This window comes from Canis lupus, chromosome 38, assembly GCF_011100685.1.
Source record: "Canis lupus familiaris isolate Mischka breed German Shepherd chromosome 38, alternate assembly UU_Cfam_GSD_1.0, whole genome shotgun sequence".
NCBI classification, from domain to species: domain Eukaryota; kingdom Metazoa; phylum Chordata; class Mammalia; order Carnivora; family Canidae; genus Canis; species Canis lupus.
The window spans coordinates 718,398-731,416 of NC_049259.1; the positions used below are offsets into that span (position 1 = coordinate 718,398).

The following is a 13,019-nucleotide window of genomic DNA, read 5'->3' on the forward strand; positions in this document are numbered from 1 at the left end:
GGGGTGACTTGGTGATGGGCACTGAGGGGGGCACTTGGCTGGATAAACACTGGGTGTTATGCTATATGTTGGCAAATTGAACGCCAATAAAAAATTAATTAATTAATTAATTAATTATTAAAAAAAGCCCTTACCCCCTTCTGCATTATTGTCCCTCCTTTGTTGAGCACCAGAGTTTGCCACCCGTGGTGTGAGCGTGTGTGCATGGGGCTGAGGAGGGGGGTGGGCGCAGATGGTGCGATGGGCACATGCGCTGACCCCCTTTCCCTTCCCATGAAACCTTATTCAGATTGCTGTCTGCACCCCTGCAGAGAGCCAACCACCTGGCGTCCTCAGGTTGGGCACAGTCCTCGGGGCAGCCAGCATTTCCTCCTGAAGTGCCAGCACCAGGCAGGCCTGGGGGAAATGCAAGGGAATGCTAAGGAGCCATTACCTAAGTCCATCAGGGACTTAAGCACTGCTGGTAGGGCCCCTGGCAACTCCCATGGTAACTGCAGCACCAACCTGGGGCCAAGGAGCCCAGCGGCTTGAACCCACTTCCACTTAAGGTTTTGTGGCTCAGAGAGGTCACCTGGCTCCAGTCATCTAGGGTCCTTAGGAGAGTGGCCTCAGGGGCAGCAGGTGGCTCATCCAGAGGTTGGTGATTTGGGGCCTGTGGGACCTTGACATCCTCTGGAGGTCAGAGCAGGGCATGGATGGAGGAGAGCCGGTGTCCCTCCTGCTTGGCAGTCTAAGAAAGTTGTCCTTTTCCTGTTGAGCTCACAGCACCTGAGACTCTTCTCTTCCCACCACACATACTGCTCTGTCCACACATCTCTTCTGGGATCTCCATACAAAGTGATAAACCCAGGGCAATTAGCAGAGGTGGTCTGGATACCAATCTGGAATGCTGCCCCCTCCTTCCCTATGGTGCTTGTGCAGCCCCACCTCCCCTCCTAGCCCCTGCCTCTCTGTGGACTTTCCCCAAGGAAAGCAGTGCCCTTTAAGTGCTTGGAGATCAGAGGGGGAGGAGGCACTAAGGGAGTGTGGTGCTTTGCTCATTAGCTAAAAGCAATGCATTCTGGCTGCTACGCACCCTCCTCCCCCCGCAGCCTCCCACAGCCCACTGGCCTGCCACTTGCTACTGTCTCTGAAGCTGGAGCCTGTCTCACCTTTCAGTGAACCTTGAAGGACACTGTTGTATAGGAGGAGGCTCCGTGCTAATAGGGAACCATTGTATTTGCTGATAATTCCCTGCCACCTGATGAGATGGGTACGTGGGGAAGCTCTGGGCACATTCACTCCCTGCAGAGGGATGGATGCTTTGTGTGGGAACTGTATACCCTGAGGAGCAACACCACCCTCGGATACATCAGGCCACGCGTGGATACCATAAGCCCGTGCAGTTTGGCAGCACCACTAGCCCGGGAGGCTGAATTCAACCACATGCCGAGGAGGGTGGCTGCGTCATGCGTTAGAAGAGAGCCAAGGCAAGCTGCTTTTATCCCTTCTCATTTTAGAGGAGTAACTTTACACATGGCAACCACTTCCATATGTATGTATGTATGTATGTATGTATGTATGTATGTATGTTTATTAGATGAAAGTCACATGATACACAATTAGCCATTTTAACATGTACATTTCAGGGTCATTGGCCCATTTCAAGTATTGTGCAGCTCCACACCCTAGTCTCAAGAAGACTTTTTCCCTGCAGAAGAATACCCTTTACCCATTAAGCAATCTCTTCCCCCTCTCCCCTCCTCCCATTCCCTGGCAACCACAAATCTGCTTTCTAGCTCTGTGGATCTGCCTATTCTGAATATTTCATATAGAAGACATGATACAATATATGATTCTGTGTCTGGCTTTCACTTAGCATCATGTCCTCATGGTGCATCTGTGTTGTAGCAACATCAAGACTTCATTTCTTTTTAAGGCTGAGTAATATTACATTGTATGGATGGACCGCATTTTGTTTATCCACCCATCCAGTGGGGGACTTTGGGTTGTTTCCACCTTTTAGCTATTGTGAATAGCTGTGAACATCTGTGAATGAGTATTTGTTTGAGTGCCTGTTTTCAATTCTTCGGAGTATATCCCTAGGTGTGGAATTGCTGGGTCATGTGGTAAATCTATGTTTCACTTTTTAAGGAAATGCGTTTTATTTGGCCCTCACAGCATCCCTGCATGCTCCACAGGGTAGATATCAGAGAGGATGTATATTAAGCATCCTTCTTATTACCCTGCACATAATATGTGCTTGGTAAATTTAAAAATATTATTATCAGATGTGGAAACTTCTCAGAGAGTGGACATGACTTGCTCAAGCACACTAAAGGTAGTAGAATCAGAACAAAACTGAGGTCTTCTGGTCTCTAGTCTATAGAGCCCATCTTCTTAGAGCAGATTTCAGGAACTCAGGCCAGAACTTTTGCCCAGAAAACAACCCCAGGAGTATGAATTGCCCCCATGGGCTCAGGGTCCTGCCCCCTCCCCCGACCCAAGAAGAGACAGGACACTTGTAGTTAGCTCTCCAAAGCCACCAGCCTACCACACTGTCCTGCCTTCTCCTTGGGCTTCGGCCACATGGTGCCAGCCCGGACAGCAGTGGGGAGTGGCAATGATTGTAACCTACAGCTGGCTGAGCTGTCATTTCCCCTGAGCTCTTGCTGTCTCTACAGAGCCCCTCATTCTCCTGCCTCCTGGCCCATCTGCAAAAGTAGCTGCGTTGAGCCTCCTCCAGGGGAATGTGCAACCCAGAGGCTTGTCCACAACAGAAAGATCCAACTGCTTGTCTCTTCTCATCTGGGAGTTCAAGTGAACACCTCATATCTGCATCGGTGTTAACTCACTACCATCCCGAAGAGCCTTTTCCGGTGCCTTTGCTTCAGAGGGCTGGATCTGCAACTCAGAGGACTTCTGTGACTTTCCAGAAGTCAGGTAAGGGAATAACAGCTCAATTTCCTGGCTGAAGGTTTCTGACTGGACCCCATTCTCTTACATTCGCCTGATCCTGCCCTGCTCTGAGATAACCAAGAACAGGAACACAAGCTCTTGGAGAAGAGAGAGGTCACAAACTCAGGCCGGAAGGATCCAAGGAGCCATGTGGTTTACCAGTGCCTGGGGCAAGATTAGGCCCAAATCCCGAGGATCAGGCTGACTCCTGCCACTCTAGCAGACATCTCTGACCGGAGGGAGGAAGGGAGAGAGAAGTGGCAGACAGCCTGTCTTGGGTAACTTGGTAATTGTTTTGTTTCTTTAACCTATCCTTGATTCCAGCGCTGGGCCTATCCTTCTGCCCTCCTTCCTCCTTCCCCTCTAGTTAAAAAGTCTGTGGTTTAACTGCTTCAAAAAAGTGGCAGCTACTCCCAGATTTTAGGTTCTGAAAATGTCAAGACCAGTTGGGAGTTGTTTTTTTGTTTTTTTATTTTTTTTTTTCTCCTGAAGAGAAGGATGGAGAAGAGCCCCAGAGAGGCATAGCTTCAGGAAATCCTGACCCTTAGGGAAGAAGTCTAGAGGACTTCCCAAGGACAGAGGCTTCTAACTTTTTACTACAGCTCCACTGATCTTGAAGGACATGAATGTCATCGGAATGGAATGTGTGGTCTGGTGAAAACAGCAGTGGCCTAACGACAGCCAGTGACTACCTTGGGGAGGAAGGAAGGAAGAGAAGTTGGCAGGCGGCTCCTGGGAGGTGGGCAATGCTCTAGTCCTTGAGCTGGATGGTGGTTATGTGGGTGTTGCTTTCCTCAAGCTTTCACATTTGTGTTTTGTGCATTTTTATATATGTATAACACTTTACAGTAAAAAAAGTTTAAAGAAAAAGAATCCTGGCCTAAGAGTCAGAATATCTGGTTCAGTCTTGGCTCTTCTACTTGTTTGTCATGACATCACAGGATGATCAGATTAAACTAATCTCTCTGGTCTTCAGTCTCCACATCTACAAAATGGGGTCAACAGACCAAAACTCTCCCAGGAAGGCTGGGAGGATAGAGTGAAAACTTGGATGTTGTTGGTGCCTTATAGGCTGTAAATCATGATTTCCAAGTAAAATATTATTTTGTTTTAGAGAGAGCTGTATAAAGGTGGATGTCCCTGGAAAGCTGGGGCTGCTAATGGGAACAGGACCAAGGAAAGGTTAATGGCCATGCTCTGGATTTAGGGGGGATGGGGTACTAGTTTCTCAAGGCTGCATGTACAAATGACCAAACACTGGGTGGCTTAAAACAACAGAGATTTCTTCTTCCACAGTGCTAGAGGCTGGAAGTCTGAAATCAGGGTATCAGTGGGGCCACACTTTCTCTGCAGGCTTCAGAGAAGGATTTTTCCTTGCCTCTGCCTCCTTTCTATATCTTTCTCTTTTTTAAAACCTTTGCCTCCTTTCGGATGTCCCTCAGCATTCCTTGGCACTCCTTGGCTTACAGTTTCATCACTCCCATCTTTGCCTCCATTTCCCATGGCTTCCTTTTTGTGTTTCTCTAAATCCAAATCTTCTCCTTTCTTTACATAAAGACATGAGTCAGAGGGCACTTGATGAGATGAGCACTGGGTGTTATACTATATGTTGGCAAATTGAATTAAAAGAAAATATTTTTAAAAAAAGATAAAGCAAAAAAATAATAATAAAAAATAAAGACATAAGTCATTGGCTTTAAGACCCACTCTGGTCCAATGACTTCATTTTAACTTAGTTATAGGTGCAAAGATATGATTTCCAAATAAGGTCACATTCACAGGCACTAGGGGTTAGGACTTCAACATCTATTTTTAGGGAACACAATTCAGCTGACTCTAATGAGTATTCTGAGTGGAGAGACAGAGAATCTACCATGTTGTGGCCATGAGGGCTGGCTTCTCAAGAGAGAGTGTCAGTAAGAAATCAGAATTTGTTGAATGCCTGTGACATGATATAAGGGCATGGTGAGGTTGTTGGTGTCATCCTTACTTTGCAGGAAAGGAGATTGAGGCTGGGAAAAGACATGATGGTTACCCAATCCCACTCTAATAAGAATGGTTTCCAGGAATATGAGAGGTGATGGAGAATTCAAGTTCAATACAGTTAAAGTCTTATCATTTCATAAAATACTGGAGAGTTGATTCCTATTCCCTAGGGAATGAAAGGATAGGAGGTTAAAAAAAAATACACTGCAGTTGAAACCAGAAACCAGGACGCATACTGCCTTCTGGAAATAATGAAGTGTGCTAAACCCTGAGACAGGATGCCCAGTGATGTACTGTCCTCTGTGCAGTGGCCAGTTCAGCTCAGAACCCTGCTTGGTTATGTGACATGGACACCAAGAACAGGACAGAGTCAAATCTCTACTCTGTCACCAACTATAGAGGTCCTCAACTCCAGCCCCAAAGTGCTCTGACCCTTGAGGTCTATGACATCGGTTCCCATCCTGGTTTTTAATGTTGCCGTTGGATTATCTGTGGGTGGTCAGCCTGTCCAGGTGTCCCCCCTCAGAATGAGAGACCCTCAGAGACCATCTGGTGAGCATTCAGCACAGCTTACTTTTCTGGCACTTTCTAAATGTAAGCACTGTGCTAGGGATGTAGAAGAGATTGGTTTTCCCACTCTCTATTTCCGGGAGACATTTCCTCTTCCCAACCCACTGGCCAGCTCCTTCCCTGGGGCCCAGCTCCACAGCAGGTGAGAATTGATCTTCTCTTACCCTGACCCTTTCCTAGGGCCACAGCTATAGTTAGTTGCCAAGAGTTCTGGTCACAGCCCCAGGTTCCGGAGAAAGGAAAAAAGTGGTGATGTTTACTCATCCACCAGCTCTGAATAGAACCTTTCAGAAGGGCCTTTGGCCAGCCAGCCAGTAGAAACCACTGCCAGGTATATCAACAACCTTGGAGAAGTTGTCCATGGCAGCTCCCTCTCCCTTTTAATAGCTCGTTCTCCAAGGGAAGACTAGAGGTCCTGGTCTTTGCTCCCCCTGCTTGGGCTGCCCTGGATGTGCCCAAAGGAGCCACAGCTGGAATCAGAATTGCAGAGGCCTTCATGGATCAATGACTCCCAAACTTAAATCTGTCTCAGAATCACCTAGGGCAGGGCCCACTTCTATGTGCTTCAGTATCACCTGGAAGGTTGTTAAAATAAGATTGCATGGGGGCGCCTGGGGGAGCTCAGTCGGTTAAGTGTCAGACTTGATTTTGGCTCAGGTAGTGATCTCAGGGTTGTGAGATCGAGCCCCATGTCATGCTCCAGGCTGAGCAGAGAGTCTGCTTGTCTCCCTCTGCCCCTCCTCTCTCTCTCTCTCTCTCTCTCTCTCTCTCTCTCAAATAAATGACTAAATCTTTGGGACAAAAAACCCAACAAGATTGCATGGTCCCATTCCAGCATCTCTAATTGAGTGAGTCTGGGGTAGAGGGAGAATTTGCATTAATAAGAAGTTTCCAGGTGCTAATGGAAACTTGGTGGTCTGCAAACCACATGTTAGGGACACAGGCCTAGGGCCAGAGTCTCAGGCCCCCATCCAGGGGATTCTTAATCAGAATAGAGTGGGGCCCAACTCTGCTTGTTTAACAGGCTTACAGTTGATGCTGAAGCTCAAAATTTGGGAAACCTACACCTCAGATATGCATTGTTAAGTTGGGGCCCTAGGACCTCTAAGAACACACTCAGGGGACGCTGAGGAGATGGGCTTTAAGGCACTTAGGGCAAGGACAGTGGTGTAGGGAGAGATATCTCTGTATTTGACAGCAAGTGTACAAAAGAGTTGTGAAATAAGAGTTTATTGCTCAGGGGCCCCCTGAGATAAGTGGCAACCAGGTGCTTTGTTTTTTTAACAGGGGCTGACATGGGATAGAGCTGGGGGCCCTGGTTCCATGCGGGGATGTCACTCAGCTTGATTAAGGGATGTTTCCCTGCTTTGAGGTCAGAACCAGGTAAGACTCTAGTATCTTCCTTCTCCCCCTACCCAATTCCCCTCTTCCTATAATGGATAATGTCAACTTCCCTCTGAGATTAGGAGGGAAAAGGAGCTGGACTCTTAGTTATCAGCTTTGAGCTTCTTACCCTACCTGGCCTGGTGAAATTCTGTAGGGTAGAGGGGACAGAAATGAACTGGGGTCTGCCCCTGGGGTGGCTCAGGCACTTGTTAGGGGAGCCAGCTGCAGGGGCCAGCAGGAGCCCAGAGTACAGTGTGGGAGAGGGGATACAGCAGGTGATGGCCCAGGGAACCCTTAGAGCTGGGGGTCCCAAAGCAAAATGGCCAGGTTGCCCCTGCAAGTAGGGCACAGCACAGGAGTCATAGGATACACAGGTGGGTCCGTTGTTGGTGTGGAACCAGTCTGTTAGGGGTCTTCACCACCGTTAGGGCTCCAGGTCATGAGGAGGAAATGGAAAAAGCAGAGAGGATATATTGATATCTGCTCTAATGGACTGGTAGGGGCTGTCTGGAGTCTGGCTTCTGCAGAAAAAGTAGGCAAGAGTCATGTGATTGATTAACAACAGCTACCATGGAGGACCCTGGGGAAGATTTGTGATCCCTGGGCAAGAACACACAGCTCCCAGAGGAAGGAATTCACCAGAAGACTGGTGGAGAGACCTAGGTCCTCAGGGTAGAAGAAAGGGGGTCTCAAGAGCAAGGTAGAGGGGCACCTGGGTGGCTCAGTTGATTGGGCATCTGACTTCAGCTCAGGTCATGATCCCAGGGTGCTGGGATTGAGCCCCACATTGGGCTCCTTGCTCAGTGAGGAGCCTGCTTCTCCTCCCTCCACTGCTTCCCCCCGCCCCCACTTGTGTTATCTCTCTCAAGTAAATAAACAAAATCCTTAAAAAAAAAAAAAAAGGTAGAAAGCTGGTTGTCACAACTCCAGCCTGCAGTCAGAGGGGGACTAATGACCAGGGGCTTGACGCACAGATCCAGGCACTGGGCTCCAGCAGCTTTAATCCCTCATGACCAGAACCAGGCCTGGGACACAAGACTGTGCCGTGGCCCCTGCTGGAGTGGGAACTAGGCAAGGCCACCTGCTGGGCCAACCTGGACTGACTCATTCCAGAAAGAAGACAAATGGGTTCCTCAGGGTTTCCGAGTCCTGCTGGCAGTGCTGACCTCTGGGCCCTAACCTCATCTGCTTAGGCTCTGCTGAGGGCCTGGCCAGGTCTGGCCAAGTCATTTGGGAAGAGCCTGAGAGCAGAAGAAAAATAAAATAGCCAGGATCTGGGAGATACATTAACTTTTCCACTCTGCGTCCTGAAATCAGTTTTTCCATAGAGGAAATTTAATGCCATGCCTCTGCCTCCTTCTTGACCTCTGTGGCCCTGGCTAGGCCTCCTGACCTTGTTGCCTCATCTCATCCTTTAGAAGACGGTGTGCCTCCGTTCAGGCGAAGCTCAACACTGAGACCTCCCATCCATGCCACTCTGAGGCATCTGGTTCCTGCGCAACGCTGGCTGCTGCTATAGGCGCATGCACATTCCTATCTGAGGACAGAAGGGGTCGTGATGGGCCCACAGTTTAGTCCTAGAGCTTCAGCGTGGAGCCAGTCAGCATGGAGGACCCAAATGAATAGCGTGTGGCAGCCTGGAGGACACATCTGGTCTCAGGGCTCCTGGGCTCTGAGTGGAGCTGGCTGGGGAGAGGCGGCAGTAGGAAGGCAGCCCCTTCCATTCACAGCAACCCCCTCACCCCGTCCTCTGCAAATAGGCTATGGAGAGTGGCCTTGGACCTCCACCCACACATGAAAATCACCCAATGGGAGCATTGCCTCTTCCCAAACTGGTTCCCTGAGAAGCTCTTCATTTCTTCACCAGGGGCTCAGGGCCCTGTCAAATTTTCTCACCACCACCTACCCTACTGCAGTGCAGCTGGGAAGTGATCTTACCAGCACCTCCTCCCTGGCTCCCGCCTCGTCTTCCAAACTTGGAGGACATAGGCCTTTCTCTTTCCTTCCTTCTTTTTTTTAAAATTAAGATTTTATTTATTGATTCATGAGAGATACACAGAGAGGGGCAGAGAAACAGGCAGAGGGAGAAGCAGGCTCCCTGAGGGAAGTCTAATGTTGGACTCGATCCCAAGACCCTGGGATCACAACCTGAGCCAACCAGGCATCCCACCAGGCTGCTTCCTAAAACTCAGCTGTCTCCCATGTACCCTCCACTGCTCAGCATTGCCTAGATCACAGGGCTGCCTTTTAAAGCTTTTCATGGTCTGTTCCTTGTCCCTGATCTATTACATAGGATGGCTCTGCTCTGCAACTCAACCGATATCAGCTAGGTAGGTTGAGGCTGAGTACAGAGGGGTAAAGTGGATCAGGAAGGGGGAGTGGCATTTGAGGGTGATGGCAGCAGCCAGTGAGATGCACAGCCACTGGGGAAATAAACATAAAATGATGCTATGGGGGCGGGGACAGTGAATAAACGGAACCAGTGCCACCACACCTGCGCTGTGTGAATCAATCCCAGCCCTCAAGAGCCAGTGAGGCCTCAGAATGCTTCTCAAGGGAGTGGGGGGGGGGGGGGGCATGCCCATGTGCTCAGAAACACAACATGGAGAGTACATCTAGTGACCATCCCTGTCTAGAACAGTGAGTGAAGCATCTGAGCTTCTCTGAACAGTAGACCCTGCCTTAACTAGTACCCAGTGAAGATGTGGCAGGCAAAATAGTAGACTGAGAGGGTCAGGGGTGGGAATCAGCTACCCTACCAATGCCAGCCTCTCTGGGGAGGCCCCATGGCCATGTGACTGGGTTCCAGCCAATGCAATGAGGAGGAGCTAAGCGCTATTTAGGGGCCTGGCCTATAAAGGTCTCTGGTACCTAGGCCTGTGTGACTCTCTCCATCCTAGCACCCTGGGTGGCAGGCGTGGAGGTGGTGGAGCCTTAGGAGGGAAAGACCCTGGATGCCAGCCACAGCTCAGAGGAGGGAGGGTTGCCTGCTAGGCAAGTAAGACCAATTTTGAACTTTTCATGAATAAGAAGAATATTTCCATCAAATTTGAGCTGTTTGTATTTTTAGGCTTATTTGTTATAGCAGTTAGTATTAACTTACCAAATAGAGGGAGTGAGGGTAGGATTCCAGGAGCCCACATCCGAGAGACTTAAGGGTAAAAAGAAAGTGCAGCAAGGTCTAGGTTATAGGAGAAAAGTCCTTCCTGATCCATGCATCCTGGAAGAAGGGGAGGAGTGGGAATGTTAGGGCAGGAACGGAGTAGGGGTTAGGCCAGCTCAGGGCAGGGCAGGGGAGCAAGCAGGAAGAAGACAGAGAGAGCAAGCACACCTGGGTAAGCCAAGATACAGGTTGTGAGAGGGACAGAGCAGCCCTTCCACTAACTCCTCTGATCTCCTTTGCCTCTGCAACCTCTCCATTTGTCCCCCTTGTTTGGCTCCTGCATTTCCTCCCATTTTCTGCTAGAGGAAGGTCTTGCCTCTTCTGTGAGAGCCAGAGAAGACCTTCAAGAAATGCCAGCTCCTAGAAAGCAAATAATATACTGGATTCAAATGTTAGCTGATTCAAATATTTGCACCAACTAATGTTAAGCACATTAATCACCCTTGGGGTTGCTCCTCAGGGGACAGGCAGGAGGGGATTTGTGATCTAGGGACAGGAGTTTTAGCTGAGGGTCCAGAGCATTTCAAGGGGGAGAAGACTTTTAGTTAAAAGCCTAGTGCTGATCCGAAAGGAAATTGAGCCAAGTGAACTACGAAGTAATTTCTGACCTTGGGAAAATAGAAGGCAAACCAGCCCCCAGGATTACAGAGAACACTGAACTGATTATTGCAATGCCTGCAGGGTCTGTTTACTCAATAAGATGGTATTTAAAGGTTCAGGGTTTACCAAGCTGTGGCCTCCAAGGGAGCCCGGAAGGTTTCTAGAAGGACTTGGGGGCCTTCATGGTATGTTCTGTGATTACCTCCCTTGGCTCAGACTGTCCCTAGGGCATAGCAGGGGAAGCCTTGACTTCCTCAGGGCCTTAACCTGACAGAGAACTTCCCAGGATTTAGGCCTGGAACTCTCTCAAAAATAAGCAAACAGCATGTTTTCTTCACCAATGTGCTCTGACCTTAGGAGAAATAGCTAAGGCAGGAAGACATAGAAGAATCCAGAACAATTTCTTTGAAGGGAGTTCTTGTAATATAATGGCAGATCTAGACATAGCTGGGAACTGTCAGTAGCTGCATAATGAGACAGAGGAGGAAGCATGAACTCCAGAGTCTGAGTTCTGAAGATGTCTTTATTTCACCCTCTATTAGGAATAATAACATTTCTGTTTATGCAATTGCCAGATGAGAGGTTTCTTTTCCCCTCAATATGATTCCACAACTTCTGGTTTCCATCACTGCTGTTGGGAAGTCTGCGGTTGTCTACATTTCATGCCTTTGCTGGTGATTTTGCTTTACTCTTTCACTGATGGCAAGATCCTCTCCTTGACTTTATTATTCTTCACATTCCTCGAGATGTGTCTAGGTGTGAATTTCTGTGTGTTCATTCCTCATGGTATATGTTGTATTCCTCTCTAGATTCATGTCTTTCCTCAGTTCTGGAAAATTCTCTTCAAATATTATCTCTCCTCCATTCACTCTCTTGTCTCCTGGGATTCTCATTAGATGTTTATTCAGTTTTTTTATTCTATCCTCCATTCTTGCTTAATGCTTTTCATATGTTCTCTCTCTTTGCCTTATTTTATACTTTGCTTATTCTCTCCTGAGCTATGACTCATCTTCTGTCTAAGCTTCTTATGGTGTTTCACCAAGGGGTGCCTGGCTGGCTCCAGTCAGTAGAGTGTATGACTTTTTATCTTGGGGATGTGGGTTCGAGCCCCATGTTGAGAGGAGAGATTATTAAAAATAAAAACTTTCCCCCCAAAATATGATATTTTATCTGTGAAATGTCTTTTTGGTTCTTTCCTCAAACATGCCTGGTCACTTCTGGTGATATGTAGTTCCCTGCTCATATTTGTCACCTTGTTTCAAATTTCTTTAAACATGGGATCCCTGGGTGGCGCAGCGGTTTGGCGCCTGCCTTTGGCCCAGGGCGCGATCCTGGAGACCCGGGATCGAATCCCACGTCGGGCTCCCGGTGCATGGAGCCTGCTTCTCCCTCTGCCTATGTCTCTGCCTCTCTCTCTCTCTCTCTCTCTGTGACTATCATAAATAAATAAAATTTAAAAAAAATTTCTTTAAACATTTTATATATCATGACTTTCTATTCTGTATCTGATCATTTCGATATCTGAAGCCCTTATGAGGAAACAGGGGGCTACGTGTGCTGTGGTGGTTTATCTCTTGAGTATCTGGTGATCTGTGATTGTGATCTCCTAGTCGGTTGATTGAATTTCTGAAAAACCTGGAGAATGAACGTGAAAATGTTTCCTCAGTGAGAATTAGCATTAGTTTCTGCTGGAAGCAAGGGGCAGTCCTGAGCAGGGACTGCTTTATCCCCATGTGTCCTTGGCTTAACCTCAGAGTATTGGATTCAGCTCCCCACTTTGCTGATGGACCAAGGTTTGGTCTCTTAAGGGCAGCCCTGATATGAGCATTTGTCCTCTGGACAACCTTCGTCTTTAACTTCTGCTCGCTGTTCCCAGTACTGGTTTTAATTCATGGTTTTTAAGGCCTTTTATTTTTTATTTTTATTTTTTTAATATTTTATTTACTTATTCATGAGAGAGAGAGAGAGAGAGAGAGGCACAGAGACACAGGTAGAGGGAGAAGCAGGCTCCTTGTGGGGAGCCCAATGTGGGACTCTATGCCAGGTCTCCAGGATCACACCCTGGGCCGAAGGCGGCGCTAAAACGCTGAGCCACCAGGGCTGCCCATCAAAATGGCATTTTAAAACACAAATTAGGGACTCCTGGGTGGCTCAGAGGTTGAGTGTCTGCCTTTGGCTCAGGGCATGATCCCGGGATCCAGGACTGAGTCGGGCATCGGGCTCTCTGTGAGGAGCCTGTGTCTCTGCCTTTCTCTCTGTGTCTCTCATGAATAAATAAATGAAATCTTAAAACACACACACACACAAATCAACAAAAGACTGATTATGGGATAACATCAAGTCTGAATTCTAACAATATAAAAAAATAAATGATTTG

The 13,019-nt window shown here is 48.1% G+C and overlaps 1 long non-coding RNA gene across 1 annotated transcript; it reads left to right on the forward strand.

The window, feature by feature from the left end:
• Positions 1-1,114: 1,114 nt before the first annotated feature.
• On the forward strand, positions 1,115-12,003 carry LOC111094576. The gene is made up of 4 exons (XR_005385555.1): positions 1,115-1,534; positions 2,664-3,676; positions 6,781-6,876; positions 8,298-12,003. It is a non-coding gene; the product is annotated as an uncharacterized LOC111094576 (long non-coding RNA).
• The last annotated feature ends 1,016 nt before the right edge of the window (positions 12,004-13,019 follow it).